The sequence below is a fragment of the Lissotriton vulgaris genome, chromosome 6 (assembly GCF_964263255.1).
Source record: "Lissotriton vulgaris chromosome 6, aLisVul1.2, whole genome shotgun sequence".
Taxonomy (NCBI): domain Eukaryota; kingdom Metazoa; phylum Chordata; class Amphibia; order Caudata; family Salamandridae; genus Lissotriton; species Lissotriton vulgaris.
The window spans coordinates 15,705,614-15,727,463 of record NC_141694.1 but is presented as its reverse complement, the minus strand read 5'-3'; positions in this window follow the sequence as shown (position 1 = coordinate 15,727,463).

The window sequence follows — 21,850 nt, the reverse complement described above, 5'->3', positions numbered from 1 at the left end:
GGGGTTTGTGGAGTTGTTGTTTTTAGTTCTGATACGGTGCAATGTGGTCTTTATTCTGACTTCCTCTTTGCGCAAGGGATCGATGATTGCGATGTGTGCGGGACCTTACGGCTCTGGGGGGTGGGAACAGCTGGGGTCGAAACTGCTTCTACAGTACTTTAGACATGGGGGGGATTAAGCTATGGACCTGGAACATTAGGGGCCTTGGAGATTACAGGAAAGCCCGCTTGATGCATGGTATACTGGCCAGACATAATGTGGACATTTGCTTTTTGCAGGAGACTCATATTAATGCAACCCCTTCACCCAGATTGAAGAATTCCAGATGGTCAACTGTGTATTCTGCCATTTACTCAAATTATGCAAGAGGGGTGGCTATACTTGTACGCAGGGGGCTGGATTGGCGGGAACACGCTCACGTACAAGATTTGGATGGGAGATACGTCATATTACATGGTTCCCTGCAGGGGCGATCTATCGTGCTGGCTGCCATTTACGGTCCGAATGTGGACGACCCTGACTTCTTTAGAGGTGTCTGGGCGCAAATTGCATTGCTTGACTGCCAATCGGTTGTGATAGGGGGTGATTTTAATGTTGTGCTGGATGATGACATGGATCGGAGGGGTGTGAGTAGACCAACGCATGCTAGAGCGCGCCAGGCCGTCCTTGATGTAATGAGAGAGGGGTTGCTTTCTGATGTGTGGAGAGTTCGACATCCGGGTATGAAAGTGGGGACCTGTTACTCGTGCCACAAGTCTGCTTGGTCCAGGTTGGACTTCTGGCTAGTGTCGCCTGAGGTTGCGACATGGGTGTCAGGGGTCGACATCCAAGCTAGATCGTTGTCAGACCATGCCCCTTGTATGCTGGAGTTGCGCCTACCCGACACTATTCACAGGGCGTTCACGTGGCGCCTACCCCCACACGCACTCACAGACCCAGTATTTGTTGAGGAGATCAGGGGGGATATCATTAAATATTTTGCCGAAAACGCAGGTTCCGTCTCATCAGAAGACATCGAATGGGACGCCTTTAAGGCGGTGATCAGGGGCCAGTGCATAGCGCGACAGGCGGGAGTGCTACTTGCCATCCGTGACACACTGGCCAAGTTGGAGGGGGAGTTGAGAGGTCTAGATGCAGCCTTTAGCCTTGACCCGTCCTTGGAGATTGCTGGTGCTTTAAAAACCAAGCTGCTTGCCTTTAATGAGGAAGCGGAGCGCGAGGTGCGATTCCTGGGGAAACAGGCCGAGGCCCGCAGGTATGGGGAGGGAGACAGGCCCAGCAGGACCCTCGCTATGTTGATAGCTCCTCGTACACAGTCACACTACATCCACACCATACATGACAGGGAGGGATCCATGACCGTTGGCCAGGAGGCTGTGTTGCGCGCCTTCACTGACTTCTATGCGTCCCTATACACCTCCAAGCAACCCACGGTCCCAGCCTCTTTGGAAAGCTTTCTTGACTCTATCGCCCTAGTTTGGTTTAATAATAACCACAGACAATACATGGACCTACCTGTCACCGTCCAAGATATCGTTCAGGTGATTAAGAGCATGCCGGCCAACAAAGCCCCTGGCCCTGACGGTTTGACAACGTCCTTTTACAAAACTTATGCAGAAGAGCTGGCGCCGAAACTACACTCTATGTTCGTTGAGGCCCTTGAATTGAACTCCCTACCGGATTCCATGCGTGAAGCCTTAATAATTACACTCTTAAAGCCTGACAAAGACGAGCTGTTCCTGGACTCCTATAGGCCCCTCTCCCTGATAAATGTGGATGCTAAGATTTATGCAAAGGTAATTGCGGACAAACTACAGCCGATGTTGCCGATCATCGCACTTCCTGACCAGTCCGGGTTTATCCCTGGCCATGCCACATCACACAACCTCAGAACCATTTTCTCTGTCCTCCATTACTTGCACCCATCTCTGCAGGCGGCGGTGGTTTTCCTGGACGCCACCAAAGCGTTCGACTCTTTGGAGTGGCCTTATCTGTTTAGAATTTTGGAAAGGATGGGGTTCAGTCGTAATTTCATGACTCTGATCAAGCTACTGTACACTGAACCTAGAGCTAGGGTGAGTGTGAATGGCCTCGTTTCCAAACCCTTCGCTATCTCTAGAGGGCCCAGACAAGGGTGCCCACTGTCACCCCTTCTTTTTGCCATTGCAATGGAGCCGCTTGCGGCTCGGATACGGCAACACCACACTGCGAGGGGCATCGGGGTCAGCTCCCGGAGCTTACTGATTTCGTTATATGCTGACGATGTCACCTTGTACATCGTCAACCCCAAGGATAACATGAACCCGTTGCTCCGAGAATTCGTGCGGTTTGAGGGTCTGGCAGGAGTGTCCATAAATTGGTCTAAGTCTGTTGCCTTCCCTCTTACAGATGAGACCAGTCGGCCAGCTCCAGACTACCCCCTGCGTTGGGAGACTGACGCTGTTACATACCTGGGGATATGGGTCAGTCGTGATGTACAGGAGCTGTGGTCACTCAACTTTGGTAGAGCGGTGGACTGGCTGGAGGGGAAAATCGAGGTCTGGAACAAGCTGCCTCTGTCCCTGGTTGCAAGGATAGCATTAGCGAAAATGGTGGTTCTCCCCAAATTCCTGTATTTGTTCGTAAATATTCCGCTGCCCATGACAGCGCACTTTCACGCGCGTGTCCGCTCTTTGCTGTTGAAATTGATTTGGGCCGGAGGACAGGCGAGGGTCTCCTGGGACCTGCTAACGCTCCGGCAGGGGGGCCTTGGAGCTCCCGATTTGAGGCTATACTCCCTTTGTGCGCAGGCGCAATTTCTGCATTTCTGGGCCTTCCCCACTCCCTACCAGCCGCATGTGGCGGTGGAGCTGGCCGTGGTTTCCCCGTTGCCGCTGCGAGTGGCGCTCTACGGGAAAGTCTCACGTCCTTCAAGGGAGGTTGACACCGTGGAGATGGTTCGCTGGGCCTGGCGCGAACTACAAAAGAGAGCGGGACTCTCCTTGCTTTACGCACCAGCCATCCCCCTACGGGGAAACCCGTTGTTACCTTGCTTGAGTACCAGGGGTGACACCCTCATGCTCCGTGGGAAGAGGCTGCATACCTTCGCTGATTTATATCCTGACGGTACCTTTGAGGAGTTGTGCGCGGGCGACGACAACCAGCCTGAATCTTTTGCGGACGTGCTGCTGTACCATTCCCTTAGGGAATCCTGCAAGAAGCTGGGGCCCCAATTCCCGGAGGAGCCGCAGGCTCTGGACGCCCTTCAGAACCTGCTTTCAAGACCCTCCCCCAAAAAACTGGTATTGAGACTATACAACTGCATGCAAGAACAGGCCCCAATAACTGTAGCCACGGCCAAGCTGGCTTGGGCTGCTGACCTGGGAGTTCCTTTGACAGATGAAACGTGGGAATACTGCTGTAAGCAGCTCACGGCACCATCTCCAAACTATCGTCTGCGGCTCATCCACTTCAAATTCTTACACCGGTATTATCGAACGCCGGTGCTGTTACACCGCATGGGCATCCGCACGGATGCATCCTGCTGGAAATGTGGAGGGGTAGACGCGTCCTTTATCCATGTGGCATGGAGCTGCCCTAAACTAGACGAGTACTGGTCGGACGTCTTCACAGCCATTAATCAAATCATACATAGGAATGATACACCATCACCGCTTTTGGGCTTGTTGGGCTATGTCAAGGATACCGAACCTTGTGACAGAAAACTACATGCACTACTCCTCCTCTATGCCAAACGACAGATTTCACTACACTGGGGCAGGAGAGCTCTTCCCTCGTTCACAGAGTGGATCAGGGATGTGACATATGGGCATGCACAACTGACTCACTATTGGGAGACGATGGCCACCGCTTCCAGGCCTAATGATATTTGGGAACCATTCCTACAATGGACTAGAGAGCGTGCGGGCTCGGACACCTCTGGAGGATCACCTGATGTGGGCGTTTCGAATGATATGGGTTGAATGATTTGGAGGTGAGGTCATGTTGTTGTAACTCTGCTGTTCCGCGCCGGCGCAGGCTTGCCCTGAGCTGGGGTACGCCCTGAACCTGCTGCCCTATTGACTTTGCGAATGCTGCATGTCCTAGCCTCCTCCGTCTCCCTTGCGGCCACATGACCCGGTGGTTTGCCCTGCTTCGACATCCTCCCTCCCCTCCCTTCTCCCCCCCCCCCCCTCCATCTGCACGGAGGGGGCTTGGAGCCCGCTGCGCCTCTGCCCCTGCCACTGCTCGTCATCCGTTGACTGTTGTCCAGCGCAGAACCGCGCAGCCCCATGTATGCGTGGGATACTGTGTGGCTGATTTTATGTACTTGCACCGATGTTTGTTGTTCTCGTTTCCTTTCTGTTTGTTGGGGAAGGTTGGGTGAAAACAGTGCTGATAGACGTATCCTTTCAATCTGCCGTTTCAGCTGGTTGCGACCTGCTGCTCGCTCCGAGGCAGCCTTGTTAACGCCCAGTACATTTGCTTGTCTACGGCGCTGACAAAAAGTAAGACCACTTAACGTGCTAAGGTTGCACTGCTCACATACATGTCCTTACTGTACTGTGTATTTTCCTGGGAACTTTGAGGCCCGATGGGTTATGTTCCCCCCGATGGATTTATTATATTTTGTGAAATGCATACTTCATAGCGGCCTGCCTCCGGGTTGTTGGCGTGACGCAGTGTACTCTTATGTCTCTTTCTGCATAATAAATGTCTTACACCAAAAAAAAAAAAAAAAAAAAAAAGATTCAAACTGACAATATCCACACTCCTTGTAGGTTTTGTACGACTTCACGCCCAAATTAAGTCTACAATAATGAAATCATGATTTATTGTATATAAATAATGGGCTATATTGCTCGTCTCAGGCTTCTAGTAGCATTTATAAAAAAAAATCCACCATTCAGTCCGAAAGTTCATCATTTCGCCTACATTTTAAAAGCGACCCAGATAGTAAGCATCTCCATCACAAAATATCTGGGCTCATTCAAGGCATGAACCTTTCAATAACACACACGAAGCCCGCTCTGCGCACTCTGAAATGTGAGGCCTGCAGTAGTGAAGACCCCTGACCCACTGTGGCGGTCCTTTGGTATTAAAAACATCTGTCAGAGGTGTCACATGACCCCCCTGAACTTAGCATCCTCAAGTGGAAAGGATTCGTCCATCCCCAGCCCCTGCTGCTGGCGTCGACGACAGGTTGGTGGAGAACGGGATGTATGACGCAGCTGTTCTTCAAGGGACCCCACGCATGGTTAAAAATGTGATTTGCTCCTAGTTCCTAGTGGACTGGCCTGCGCACTGACTCACAGGAGCCTTACTGTTTAGAAATAGACTATTCAAACTTGGTCTTTGTTTGGTGTCTCTACACATGCATGTATATATGTGTGATCGCATTCCTGAAACTGCATGTCTACCCTCTTACCCTCTTATCACTGTGTATGTATATAAATATATATATATATATATATATATATATATATATATATATATATATATATTCAATGAAAAAACCATTGGTTTTAGGCCATATATAGTTAGGGATTTGCATTTACAAAACCTTATTTTACTCGCATAAAACCATTGAAATTCCATATATAGTTATAAGCGCTAACTATATATCGCGCACCCGCAATCCACTGCTGATGATGTCACATATTACATCATTCATGACATGGTTAGTGACATCACTGATGACATCACTGATGACATCTCAAATGACATCACTGATGACATCACTGATGACAACATCCAGTGACTGTATGTTTCTGTAAAGTAAAAATATGTCTTACATATTGAAGAATGAGTGGATGTATAAGTGTCTGGATGAAGGATTTAGTAGGTGCATGACTGACTGTATGAGTGAGTGATTAAATGTGTCTCACTGAGTGCATGGGTTAGTGACTAAACTGTCTTAATTTGTGCATCATTATGTCTGTTGTTCTGTAAACTGCTGCATGTGTTGATCAGTAGCTATATGAGTAACTATATGGGTTATTGATTGGTTGCCCAAGTATTTGTATGGGAGACTGAGTGTGTGTGTGGGTGGCTGGGAGGTGTATGACTCTGTGCATAGATGTGTGAGCAGTTGATTCACTAGATGTATGGGTTCAAAAGTGCATGTGGAAACAGCTGTATGGGCGGTTGACTGTGTGCATGAGTGTATTGGTGAGTGAATGGATATCTCAGTGCTACATGTCAAAGTAAGTACATATGTAAAACACAGTACATGTGAGAGTTGACATATATAAATAACTGTGCATAAGAGCCAGTGAATGTGTGAGTGGCTGTATGGATCATTGTGAACTTGTATCAGGGATTGTATAAGAGAGTAAAGTAAATATGTGTTAGTATATGTTTGAATAAGTAAGGTGTGTATAACTGTATAGTTGAGAAAATGGAGGTGTGATTGATTTTTGGCATAACTGACTAGGTGTGTGAGTAACTCCATGGATGAGTGGCAGTCTGTGACTGTCTGTTTACACTGATTGTATCTAAGGTTATATTAGAGTCTGAAGAGGTTCATGGTATTATCACATGAATGATATCATCAGTGATGTTATCAGTCATGTCAAATGAGATGTTTTCAGTGATGTCATCAGTGATGTCATTTGAGATGTCATCAGTGATGTCATCAGTGATGTCACTAACCATGTCATGAATGATGTAATATGTGACATCATCAGCAGTGGATTGCGGGTGCGCGATATATAGTTAGCGCTTATAACTATATATGGAATTTCAATGGTTTTATGCGAGTAAAATAAGGTTTTGTAAATGCAAATCCCTAACTATATATGGCCTAAAACCAATGGTTTTTTCATTGAATTTTCAAGGTTTTGTAAATGCAAATTCCTAACTATATATCCACTATAACCTAAGGTTTTTTCTGTGAATTTCATTGGTTTTTTAATAGCAAATATGAAAAGCTTTAAAATGTCAAGTACGTGATAGATAAAAACATTTTCGTATTTATGCACGCTGATGTGCTTTGAACGCTGCCCCCCCCCCTCCCCTCTTTTCTCTTAGTAGTACTCTCTCTTTGCAGATAGTGAACGGTAGTTAACGCAGCCCTTTGCCCCCGTTGTAATCCGTCGTGCCTGCTTGTCTCTCCATTTGATTGATTGTTATCCAAGCATTTACTGTTTTAGAATTGGTTCTCTTTGGATCATTCTCTATTTACAAACAAGCACAAAGTCGCAATACTCTGTTTAGTCTTTGCAGATAGTGAAAAATCGTGTAAAAAAATAAAAGTAATCGAGCAAAATCAGTAGGCCACTAATTGGATCTCTTTTTGACCTCGCTAAAATAGAAATATTAGGAACAACCCTTCATGAGAAATACGAAAATAGTGAGATGAACTGAGCTCCACACCATGAGGGCTGCAAGACAGCTCGACTCCGTCACCCACCCCGCCCAAAATAACGACAAACCCTATGCAAATATTAAAAATATAGACAACACACCAGCAAAGAAACAGGGTAAAACATTTTATTAAATAACTATTTACATAACTATTTTATACTTTTTATTGCCCGATCCGGCTAGCTCAATCGATCGAGCATGAAACTCATGCACTCTGATAGCAAGCGTTGCTACTGATGCTATGCAGACCAAAACTGGTTTTCAGTTTGTACATTTTTCTAGATTTTTCAATCCAAGGTTGGTTGACTTTGTAGAACGATGGCTTCAGATTTTCAACATACGGTGTGGTGGCGCGGACTGGGAGGGGGCGCTTCGCTCCTGCCCCCTCCCCAAGTAAGTTTTTCATACGTGAAAGTACGTTAATGGTTTTGGTCCCTGAGTTGCTTCAATGTCACTGCCATTCTCAAATGGCATACGTTCTGGATGTTGGGTGCCATAGTTAAGAGTTCTGAGCAGTGCTTGTAACACTGTCTGAAGCTTATTTCCACCTACTGCAGCTTCACTATTCTCAAAGTAAGTGAGTGTCGTTTGTGGACCTGACTGCATTAGAAAACAATGTGATATGTTACCTTCCTAAACAGCTTGACGGAGGCCCCTGAGGGGCGGTGTGATGGCCATGGACTCGGAGAAGACGCTTGGCTCCGACACCCTCCCCAAGTCTTATAGCACTGGTGTAGCCTGAGATCGCCCCCGACATAAGCGGCCGGCTCCCGGGGTCCGGCGGAACTTTTTGCCTTTTGATGACTCTTCAATTCTGGACCTTGTCCCACAATCCGTTTGACCTGAAGACACGCTGTAGTGGGGCGCCCCTTTACCGTTTCAGTTGCCATTCCGCCCGCTTTTGCTACACTGTGCCTCTTCCGCCATTCTGCTGTTTACCGCCCGCTCTTGCGACTACAGCGTCTCGCTCATCATGTAGTTGAGTTGCTCCCGCTCTTGCGGTGCAGCGATAGGCGGCTGCCACAAGACTCTCAAAATGGCGGCCGGCTCTTCGGTTTTGGGCCTGGTCCACTAAAATGGCCCTGGGACACCTTTGAACTCGGACGCTTCCCTGATAGGGCTTGGGTCCCATTCTCCAAAGCGTCCCCTCAGCCGTGAAGATTCTACAAAAGTCTTGGGGGCCTCCGACTCCAGCAGGCTTCTGGTGGGGAGCGGCTGCCATGATTGCTCGTGGAATGGCCACGACGGAGCTACGAGATGGTAGTGCTCTCATGCTGACGCCAGCTTTAGTCTGAAACATCCAGAAACACTTTAGACGACCAATTCGATCAGTTCCGGTAGCGCCCCAACATGACCCGGAAGAGAAGAACTTGCCCTCCCCTCTTTGACTGATGGTTCTTCTTGCCTGTCCCCTCTGTTGTCATTTAACAGAACTTTTTGGACTGCTGAAAGGGGTTGTGTTCCGAACGCTGGTTGGTGGAGACATTTTGACTATATTCTTGACCTACGTTGTTGCGTAATGCGTTATATGACACGCCGCGTTAGCGCACCCGGAAGTGATCCGAGGCGCGGCGCGCAGCGCGTAACGTAAGCATAACAGGTCATGTGACTTGTTAATAAAACTTTTCATTGGTTCATTTTGCTTTTGTTATTTTAATGATGAAAAGCTTGGTCATATGACCTAAAAATTACGCTTTTTATTGTTTTCGAACATTATTTTTTTTAAAACATATATGTTATAATATTCCAGGCTAATGTACTTTCCCGGAAAATTTACAACTGTCCTGCAAGTAAAATATATTCCTTTTTCGAGAAAAAGGGCGTTTCTTCGTTCCATGACGGAGCCGTTGAGTAAAAGAGACTCGGCCTGCTGTCTTAGTCGCCGATACGCCTGATTATCAGATTCTTATCGATCACTTTATGTTGCAGAAATGAAAAACACAACTGCCCTTGACCATTTATCTTTACTGCGTTCCTACATATTATACCTTTTATCCGTCATGTAATTGGACTGCTTTATTTCACTTGCCTTTTACTGATTCGAAAACAGTGACTAAAAGTAAAAACTTTACCAATGTAAATACTACTACCGTGTTTTGTTTTAAAAACCTTTATTGTGAAAATGTCAGTATACAAATACGGGCCTATAACCACGTGGGCCGGCCACGGAGCAAACTGAAATCGTATATGATGAGGAGACATTTACACTGTAGAGGAACGTAACGAGCGGGCCATTAGGTTGCAAGAACAAAGGTGTCTAACAGTTGCGGAATCGGTGGACGTACATTTTGTAATTAAAATACGACAGGGCCACTTACAATAACATTTTCTAGATATACATTTGCGGGCAAGGAGTTACGAGTCCCATTTATACCGGCGCCATTTTGTGCGAGGCCGGGCAGGTCCAAGATATAGTCAAAATGTCTCCACCAACCATCGGCCAGACCAGAACCCCTTTCGGCCCTTTATGCTACAAGATGGTGTCTTCCATTCAGAAAATATTGTTGGCAGCATTTTGAAAGGAAACAGAAACAGCCGTTCTCCTAGTGAGTTTCACATTGTTACATTTAGGAAGAATGTTGAAGAGTAGTATGTGGAAAATCTGAAGCCATTTTTCTACAAACTCTCAATCAGACTTGGGTAGAAAAAAAAATCCTGAAGAATGTACAAACTGAAAACCAATTTTTGTCTGTATAGCATCAACAGCAACGCTTGAGTCAGCTTTGTGTCAAGCCGCCATTTTCATTCAATCAATAGCGTCCCCCTGCACACATTCAGGGACCTGGTCGTGTCTTCAGATGAAACGGATTGTAGGAAAAGAAGCAGAAAGGAAAAGGAAAAAATTTCCGCCGGACCTCGGGAGCCGGCCGCCTATGTCATGTGCGACCTTTGGCCACACCAGGGCAATAGTGAAGCTGCAGCAGGTGCACATAAGCTTCAGACAGTCTTACAAGCACTGCTCAGAAATCTCAACTGAGGCACTCAACATCCAGGACTTGCCATTCGGATCTTGGCGCCTTGTGCTTGTTCCGACCTATTCACACATCGGTCCACTACTGACATCACCTCATAAGCCAACGGGGCACCCCACGCCGACTTTCGGCGCAGCATTGTAGGATGGCCACACCAGTGCGGCAACTTGCTGGACACCACCTCGGTGCCATCCGGATCTCGGCGCGTTCGAATCACTGTGCCGGAAGAGTGACCGGAACTCAGCTGAACACGCCGTCTTTCGGCGCAGCATTGTAGGATGGCCACACCAGTGCGGCAATTTGCTGGACACCACCTCGGTGCCATCCGGATCTCGGCGCGTTCGAGTCACTGTACCGCAAGAGTGACCGCAACTCAGCTGGACACGCCGTCTTTCGGCGCAGCATTGTAGGATGGCCACACCAGTGCGGCAATTTGCTGGACACCACCTCGGTGCCATCCGGATCTCGGCACGTTCGAGTCACTGTACCGCAAGAGTGACCGCAACTCAGCTGGACACGCCGTCTTTCGGCGCAGCATTGTAGGATAGCCACACCAGTGCAGCAACTTGCTGGACACTAACTCGGTGCCATCCGGATCTCGGCGCGTTGTGCTGCCTTCGGCCTATTCGCACATCGGTCCGCTACTGACGCCGCCTCACGTGCCAACGGATTTTCTACGCTTTTTGTAGCCCTATGCCGCATAACAGGTCATGTGACTTGTTTATAAAACTTTTCATTGGATCATTTTACTTTTGGTTTCCTAAAGATGGAAGGCTTGGTCATATGACCTAAAAATAACACTTTTCATTGGTTTAGAACATTTTTTTTCCCAAACGATGAAAGCCCCACCTTGTTTCTGGATCATTCAGACTGAAGCTGGCGTCAGCATGAGAGCACCACCATCTCGTGGCTCCGTCGTGGTCATTCCGCGAGCAATCATGGCAGCCGCTCCCCACCGGAAGCCTGCGGGAGTCGGGGGCCCCCAAGACTTTTGTAGAATCTTCACGGCTGAGGGGACGCTTTTCGAGAATGGAGCCCAAGCCCTAGCAGGCAAGCGTCCGAGTTTCAAGGTGTCCCAGGGCCATTTCAGTGGACCAGGCCCAAAACCGAAGAGCCGTCCGCCATTTTAAGAGTCATGTGGCAGGCGCCTATCGCTGCACTGCAAGAGTAGGAGCAACTCAACAACATGGTGAGCGAGACGCTGTAGCCGCAAGAGCGGGCGCAACTCAGCTGGATGGCCGCCACCTGGGGAGGCCTGTTCACGCCGCCTCCCCCACGCCCCCCCCCCCCCCCCCGGGCCGCCGCACGCAAATTTTCGGAGCAGCATTGTAGGATACCAAAACCAGTGCGGCAGTTTACTGGACATCACCTGGGTGCCATCAACATCTCAGCGCGTTCTGCTGCCTTGGGACTATTCGCACAACACACCGCTACTGACGAGGCCTCCTCCCGCCCCACCCGGGACGCCCCACGCCAATTTTCGGAGCAGCATTGTAGGATCCCAAAACCAGTGCGGCACCCAGGCGACATCACCTGGGTGCCGTCCAGAACTCTGCACGTTGTGCTGCCTTGGGACTATTCGCACAAAAGACAGCTTCTGACCATTGTTGCTTTTTTGGGTGAAAAATGTTTAAATGTTTTTACAGTTTTTGTTCCGTTCATTATAGTTAAATGTTAATAAAGTTTTAAAATCTAACTTTGTTGGAGTGCTATATATCTTTAAAAAATCGAGTGAATGGGGCCTTGAATCGGGTTATTGTCATGTGTGGGCTTTGCAAGTGTACTGCTACAAGATCGGACATTTCAAACTCAAATGCACGTTCTTTTTCTTACCTTTCCGAAGCATGGAGCGCAATAGCAGGCAGAGAAAGGGTGATGCACGTGTTGAACACTGCCTGGCCTGGCAAGTTGGTGGCAGTGCCCCCCCCGCCCGCTCCTGAAAGAGGGCACACACACACCGCCGCCCCGAGTACTTCACAAATCTTTAAAAGACCATGCGCTTGTTCATGAGGCTTAAATGGTTTATCACCCCTTCTAGAACCCTTGCATCGACCCTCTGACGTTTCCTGGAAGAATTAGCACGTAACACAATACCAAGCCCTGTCAGCTGAAACCCCCGAGAAATCATGGGGCATATTATCAAGGGGGGTTATTTCCGCTTTTTGGGCTTTAAAAGCCAAAAAAAAGAGATAAAATTATCTCCCTATTACCAAGCTGTCGCTAACACCAGTTAGTGACAGCTAAAAGGTGATAGAGACCATCTTGGGCCCCGCTTTGCATATCAGCGATATTTATCACTAATGACATGCAAAGTGGGCGTGCCAAGATTTTAGCGACTGGAAACAGTCCCTAACCATCGCTATCTCCTATTACAAAATTGTGGCATTGGACAAAAACACAAGATGGCGCAGACAATGTTTATCAATAAGGATTCATTTATAACAAAATATTTACTCGCAGTGACAAAATGGTGGTCAACACTTCCTGATTTCCATCGAATCGAACGTTAACAAACGTCACGCAGCAAAAAAAAAAAAAAAAGCTCACGCACAGAGCAGTTTTTAGCCATGTTATCCAATGGAAGGTGGATAACATGGCTAAGAGCATTTGCTGGATAATGCATGAATATCGCTGACTTTTCAGCGATATTCATGCATTGTGGCCGATGTGCGGCGATAATTTTTGTCTCTAAACAATTAAAACGAAGCACAAAATGGCGAATTCCCGTTTCGCCACCAGTTTGCGGCCCAGTTCGCGGCCCGTGAAGCGCTTCTACCGTGAAAAATCATTTTTTTTTTATTTTCCCCACGGGACCCTTTAATAACCCCAACAACATTCCTAGGGGGTCAAGAGGGGTATACCTTGCCCCCTTTCAATAAATTCCCCCTTCGTTTTTCACCTCTTCTTCTCTCTCGATCCTACCGAGAGATAAGATGGCGGCCGCTCCGGACTGTTTAGAATGTTGACAGACACCGGAGAGCCAATCAGCTTTCTGTTATCCAATGGAAGGTGGATAACATGGCTAAGAGCATTTGCTGGATAATGCATGAATATCGCTGACTTTTCAGCGATATTCATGCATTGTGGCCAATGTGCGGCGATAATTTTTGTCTCTAAACAATTAAAACGAAGCACAAAATGGCGAATTCCCGTTTCGCTACCAGTTTGCGGCCCAGTTCGCGGCCCGTGAAGCGCTTCTACCGTGAAAAATCATTTTTTTTTATTTTCCCCACGGGACCCTTTAATAACCCCAACAACAATCCTAGGGGGTCAAGAGGGGTATACCTTGCCCCCTTTCAATAAATTCCCCCTTCGTTTTTCACCTCTTCTTCTCTCTCGATCCTACCGAGAGATAAGATGGCGGCCGCTCCGGACTGTTTAGAATGTTGACAGACACCGGAGTGCCAATCAGCTTTCTGCGCGCAAAGTTCCGTTTCGCGAAAAGTAAGCGGACCGGATCGCTGCCCAGAGCGCTGTTACAGATATATATCTTGTTTTGAACGTTAATTTCTCAAAAACTACTGGAGCACATATATTGAGACCTAGCAAAGGCACATCTGGCTAACAGTCCCTACAATTTTGCCAAGTTTCGTGCAAATCCATTCAGCCGTTCGAGCTAAAAGTGAGTCCAACCGCCCTATGGAAAAATGAATGGGAAAAACGTGTTTTGGGACCCCCCTTTTTTCTCGGCCCCCCCTTGACGAAACCCCCCCAAATTTTCAGGGGCTGCTCAGAAACAAAATGTGCCATTTTCCTGAAAATTTCAGCCGATTCCGTCCACAAACGCCAAAGTTATTAGACATAGAATTTCAAAAATCCCATAGGGAAAAAATCCTAACTATATATACCTACTGGCGACCGCCAGTAGGTAATATATATATATATATATATATATATATATATATATATATATATATTCACTGAAAAAACCATAGGTTATAGACCATATATAGTTAGGAATTCGCATTTACAAAACCTTATTTTACTCACACAAAACCATTGAAATTCCATATATAGTTAGTTGCACTAACTATATATCGCGCACCCGCAATCCACTGCTGATGATGCCACATATTACATCATTCATGACATGGTCAGTGGCATCACTGATGACATCACTGATGACATCTCAAATGACATCACTGATGACATCTCAAATGACATCACTGATGACATCACTGATGACATCTCATTTGACATTACTGATCACATCACTGATGATATCATTCATGTGATAATACGATGAACCTCTTCAGACTCTAATATAACCTTAGATACAATCAGTGTAAACAGACACTCACAGACTGTCACTCATCCATGGAGTTACTCACACACCTAGTCAGTCATGCAAAGAATCAATCACACCTCCATTTCCTCAACTATACAGTTATACAAACTTTACTTATTCAAACATATACTAACACATATTTACTCTCTTATACAATCCCTGATACAAGTTCACAATGATCCATACAGCCACTCACACATTCACTGGCTCTTATGCACAGTTATTTATATATGTCAACTCTCACATGTACTGTGTTTTACATATGTACTTACTTTGACATGTAGCACCGAGATATCCATTCACTCACCAATACACTCATGCACACAGTCAACCGCCCATACAGCTGTTTCCACATGCACTTTTGAAACCATACATCTAGTAAATCAACTGCTCACACATCTATGCACAGAGTCATACACCTCCCAGCCACCCACACACACACTCAGTCTCCCATACAAATACTTGGGCAACCAATCAATAACCCATATAGTTACTCATATAGCTACTTATCAACACATGCAACAGTTTACAGAACAACAGACATAATGATGCACAAATTAAGACAGTTTAGTCACTAACCCATGCACTCAGTGAGACACATTTAATCACTCACTCATACAGTCAGTCATGCACCTACTAAATCCTTCATCCAGACACTTATACGTCCACTCATTCTTCAATATGTAAGACATATTTTAACTTTACAGAAACATACAGTCACTGGATGTTGTCATCAGTGATGTCATCAGTGATGTCATTTGAGATGTCATCAGTGATGTCATCAGTGATGTCACTGACCATGTCATGAATGATGTAATATGTGACATCATCAGCAGTGGATTGCGGGTGCGCGATATATAGTTAGTGCAACTAACTATATATGGAATTTCAATGGTTTTGTGTGAGTAAAATAAGGTTTTGTAAATGCGAATTCCTAACTATATATGGTCTATAACCTATGGTTTTTTCAGTGAATTTTCAAGGTTTTGTAAATGCTAATTCCTAACTATATATGATCTATAACCTATGGTTTTTTCAGTGAATTTTCAAGGTTTTGTAAATGCTAATTCCTAACTATATATGGTCTATAACCTATGGTTTTTTCAGTGAATATATATATATACATACATATATAAACATATATCATCTGTATATCTATATAAATACAAACATAAATGCATGCATACATATACTTATATGCATACAGATGCATGTTATTTACATGAAAGTTGAAAAAACACTAATAAAAGCAAAGCTAAAAAGCCACCTCATTACAAACAGAATGGCTTTAACTTAAACGAGGGCGAGATCTATTGCATTTTCAATGCTTGTTTACTTTGGTTCCATCAAGAAGGCATTCAGATGTGTCACACATTTGCCATAAATTCTGAATGTTAGCACTCTAGTTGCACATTAGATCACTGTAGTAAAGCTACTGCTCACCAGGGACGTCTGCTGCTGGTATTCAAAGTGCATGTTTCAGTCTGCATGTCAGAATTTTTTTAATGAAATTGAAGAGGGTTTGAGAAGTCACTCAAAATGTGCCCTAATTTTTCTTTCTGCAGCACTAATCATAATTCATATGGCAAAATATACCCCCTCATTTTGTTCCTTTTTAAATTAAATGTTTTAAGAGTTACCACTTTATTCCAATCAAGATGGCTTCAGGTGTGCCATACCTTTGTAATAAGTAGGACTGTTAGCGCTCTAGTTGTTCTTTAGAACACTCTGGGACATTCTGTCATTGGGCTATACTTGGGCTACATCTGGGTGATATTTGGGCTACATTTGGGCTCTTTTGTCTCTGGTGGCCATTTTGGGAGACTGCATGTCAGAATTTTTTAATGAAATAGAAGAGGATTTGAAAAGTCACTCAAAATGTGCCCTAATTTTTCTTTCTGCAGCACTAATAATACCTTCTATTGCATAATATACCCCCTCATTTTGTTCCTTTTCAAATTAAATGTTTTAAGAGTTACCACTTTATTCCCATCACGATGGCTCCAGGTGTGCTATACCTTTGTAATAAGTAGGACTGTTAGCGCTCTAGTTGTTCTTTAGAACACTCTGGGACATTCTGTCATTGGGCTATACTTGGGCTACATCTGGGTGATATTTGGGCTACATTTGGGCTCTTTTGTCTCTGGTGGCCATTTTGGGAGACTGCATGTCAGAATGTTTTAATGAAATAGAAAAGGATTTGAGAAGTCACTCAAAATGTGCCCTAATTTTTCATTCTGCAGCACTAATCATACTTTCTATGGCAAAATATACCCCCTCATGTTGTTTCTTTTTAAATTAAATGTTTTAAGAGTTACCACTTTATTCCAATCAAGATGGCTTCAGGTGTGCCATACCTTTGTAATAAGTAGGACTGTTAGCGCTCTAGTTGTTCTTTAGAACACATTAGGAGGCTGCAGTAGAACACAAAGGAATCAACTGACAGTCTCTGTCCTTGTTGGATGTACATGTTTTACTGAGAATGTCAGACTTCATTTTCACATGACTGAGAAAGATAATGTGAATTTACAGAAAATATGCTTTCAGTTTAGCTTATAGATCCCCTTCCAAACCACTGTGGGAAAATCATGAGATATTAGTTTTCTTTCAAACAATATTCATGATATCACAGCAGAAGGTTTTTTCACATGGTAAAATCACCTTAGAACCCACCACAATTCCTAAAACGAGTATGGTACCATCAACAAATGATTTATAATGTAACTAAAGTCCTAAAACCCTCTATTAACTACAATGCTTTTTAATGAGGTGCTATCATGTATATTGGTCCCAAGATGGCTGCCAACACTTCTTGGATGAAGTGCTGACAGCCAATCAGATCAGATGTGTGGTTAGGCTCCGCCCAGATATATATCTTTTTTTTAACCTAAATTACTCAAAATCCACTGGAGCACATATATTGAGACCTAGCAAAGGCACATCGGGCTAACAGTCCCTACAATTTTGCCAAGTTTCGTGCAAATCCATTCAGCCGTTCGAGCTAAAAGTGAGGCCAACCGCCCTATGGAAATTAACATGGGAAAAACGTGTTTTGGGACCCCCCTTTTTTCTCGACCCCCCCTTGATGAAACCCCCCCAAGTTGTCAGGGGCTGCTCAGAAACAAAATGTTCCATTTTCCTGAAAATTTCAGCCAATTCCGTTCACAAACGCCAAAGTTATTAGACATAGAATTTTCAAAAATCCCATAGAGAAAAAATCCTAACTATATATACCTACTGGCGACCGCCAGTAGGTAATATATATATATATATATATATATATATATATCTTTGCTCCAAAGTCCACCAGTATCGCGAGTCACTCTGCTGGCGGGTGCTGCCACACGTTGGTGTACCACGTCTTAAATAATAGCTCCACAGCTCTCTTCACATATCCCCAAGTCGAAGAAAAGCGGCAGCACTCACGGGTTTTTGGCAAGTTACAACAAACTTTATTCAAGACAAACGCGTTTCGGGAAGCGTCCCTTCCTCAGTGTCACAAGGGAACGCGATGCATGGAGCCATTTTTAAATCATTCAAACAGTAGAAAAGGGACTATACAATGCACGATTATAAACACCATCTTTGAGTGTGTTTTATGCACGTTCAAGCACTCGTTCTCTGTATCTCAACAAATACAGCTACACTTGGATATTGCCGTGTGTCGGCATGGGCGATTCTCTATAAGAGAGACGCCTTCCCCCAGAAGACTTGGTATCACAGTTTCTGTTATCACATGGCTAAGATTATCGGTGTGTGCCAGGTCCATATCTCTTCAATAGCCCAAATATATGGGGAATACGTGTCACTTGTTTGAATTATGAGTGACACTGTCAATTGCAGGTTGAGACCTGCCATTTTTATTGCACTAACAGTGCTTTAAAAATATATAAATCTTGCAGTGGATCGGCAATTGCAGCCCAATGGCTGCTTTCTCCACATATAAAAAAGTACACATTTTGAGAGACATGTTCTCAGGGCACACATCACTTTATCTTGCCAATAAAATATCTAAAGAATTTTCAAAATTCTATGCCTCCGATTCTTCTCACGATTACACATATAGTTATATTCATTTTCTTGTTAAAAAGGAACTGTCAATTTAAACACAGCATAAGACATTGAGTAACCAGATATAAAGTGTAACTTTTTTTTTTTTTTTTTTATGTTCTTATATAGCGCTCGAATCACCCGGAGGCATCTCGGCGCTTGCCTTGGGAACCCGTCCTGGCTTTTCCCTGTGAGATAGCCCCTAACGGGCATCCCCAAGGTGAAAGTCAGGCATCCCGCCGCGGGGGCCGTTGTGGAGATTAAGCAAGCTTAATGCCCAGAGTTGCAGAGTGTGAACCCATGATTAGGTCAGGCACCAAAGCGAGAATTATCGAGTCCGTGGACATTTGAGCTCAAGACCCTGCCGCGTCGGGAATTGAACCCTGGTCCCGGGTCTGACCTCTGCTTCAGGGTCTGCCTGCTCTAACCAGTGAGCCACACTTCTCTATCTTTAGAAATGAGACTAATGCTTCTCTATTGATCTATTAAAAGTTCTCATACAGAAATCATTAGACTAATGCAGATCACATTTCTTTGATTTTACCCAAGATGTGAAGCCATCTCTTCCCCCCTGTTGAGTCCCCCCGGTGCTTTGGTTTCAAGATCTACTATGTAGCGTGATTCGAGTCTTCTCAATTTTTGCAGCTTATTCCCTCCCCTGATATTTTCGGGAACATAATCTAGACAGAAATATTTTAGAAGACTTCTATCGCTATTGTGTTTGATGACAAAATGGCGAGCGACTGGATAGGAAAAGTCCTTGTTCGCAATCGCTCGCATGTGCTCGAGGATTCTCAACTTCACCGGATTGATGGTGCTGCCTATGTACTTTAAGTTACATGGACAGCTAACAATATCTAAATGACCTGGGTCAGTTTAGGGCATTCAATTTTACAAGAGCTGGCGTATAGTATATCATAATTTTCTGTCAGATCCATCAACCACTTCTCAACAGTAAGAGGTAGGGAAGTACACCAGTCATTGGTCCATCTTAAAAACAAGCCCGCTCCCTATCCAGACAGATATGAAACCCTCACCCAAATGTGATGAAAAAAATATGTGATAGCAGTTATCTTGCTATCACATATTTTTTTCATCACATTTGGGTGAGGGTTTCATATCTGTCTGGATAGGGAGCGGGCTTGTTTTTAAGATGGGCCAATGACTGGTGTACTTCCCTACCTCTTACTGTTGAGAATTGGTTGATGGATCCGACAGAAAATTATGATATACTATACTCCAGCTCTTGTAAAATTGAATGCCCTAAACTGACCTAGGTCATTTAGATATTGATGACTTTATGAGTGGAGGGCGACCTAGGTCTGGTTTTTCCCTCTTTGCTCCGTGTTTGATTTGCACATGGACAGCTAAGACAATATACTGCATGGCTTGTGTGACATGACATGCACTTATTAATCCTCCTTCCTCCCTTACAACCTCTTACTTCATAATATAAGATACGTTTACTGGATGCACACGCTTTGCATCTCCCACAAGGGAAGAATCATTTTGCATCTTTTAACGTTCCTGGTTGTTTCACCATTGGATCTAGATGACTGTGTACCAGATGGCCTCTTAACGACCTCGCTTTTCTGAAGGTGATCAGTGGTGCAGAGGGAATATCAGGTCCGACCATAGAATCAGTCTTAAGGATTTGCCAATGTTTGATCATAATAGATCTTAACCTATGGGAATCCACAGAATATGGTGTAAATAATCTGAATTTACCACCATCTAGATTTGGACCACTTTTCTTTTTGATTAGGTTCCATCGAGGTAATTTCCTCACACGATTAAGTGCATCTTGTAGAAGATTCTGTTTATAGCCTCTCTGCATGAATCTCTCCACACTTCCCTGTGCTGCTTTTTCAAAGTCACTGTCAAGTGTACTATTTCTTTTTAACCGTAAAAATTCCCTGTAGGGGATGCTGTTGATTAGTTTACGTGGATGACTACTGGAAGCATGCAACGTACTGTTGCCCGCAGTGGGTATAGTGAGGTCTTGATTTTACCATTATCGACCTAAATTTTCAGATCCAAGAAGTTGACTGTTTCTTTACTGATCTCACCAGAAAATGTCAGGTTACACTTGTTATCATTCAGTACTCTGATGTATCCCTCTGCCTCTTCCTTTGACCCTTGCCAGATTAGACAGAGGTCATCAATGTGCCTGTACCAAGCGACCACCTTGTTCGACCACTCGATATTCCCTGGGGCCCAGGCTACCTGCTCCTCCCACCTGCCCACGAAAAGGTTCACGTAGCTGGGGACGAAGCAGGAGCCCATCGCCGTACCAGACAACTGTCTAAACATTGTGTCCTGGAAAAGAAAGATGTTATTCCTAAGACAGAAATTAACAAGTTCTAGCAATAATTTGTTATGCATGGCCAGTTTTAATGGCCGTTTGTTTAAAAAGTACTTCACCGCATGCAGGCCCTGTTCATGATCAATGCATGTATATAGACTGGTTATATCAAGTGTTATTAACCAATATATTGGTAACCAGTCCAAAGTTTCAATCTTTTCAATTAAGTCAGTTGTGTCCCTGATATAGGATTTAAGGGTCAGAACAAACTCAAACAAATAGTGGTCCAGAAATTTGGAGAGATTTTCTGTCAGTCCCCCAATTGAAGAAATAATTGGTCTTCCAGGTGGTTTGGCAATGTCTTTATGTATCTTTGGCAGATGATAGAAAGTTGGAATAATTGGATCTGTAGTTTTTAGAAAAAGATATTACTCCAAGTCCAACATTTTCTTATCATGCCATTTTTTTAAAAGGTTGTGTGCTCTCCTGATACTTTCCTGGTACTCTTTCTTAGTTGTTGTTTCGTAGCAATGTGAGTCTGTGAGTTGACGCATGGCTTCATTTGTATATTGTTCTCATGATAGGATAACAATATTCTCTCCTTTGTCGGATGGTTTACAGATGATGGTCGAGTCCACTGATAATGTTTTAATTGCCAATCTTTGAGATTTAGTGGTATTGTATGTCTGTTTTTTAGATATAGGTTCCACTCGAATTGCCATCAGATCCCTGATGACAGCATCTGAAAAGGTATCAATAGAGTCAGTTGGAGTTTGTGGTAAGAATCCAGAAGTTGGTTTCAAACCACTGTTTGGTGCCTCTTGTTCAATCGCTATGTTGGCTAATCTTTGTGTCAATGAGTCTGTTGTTTCCTCACGTGTCACCTCA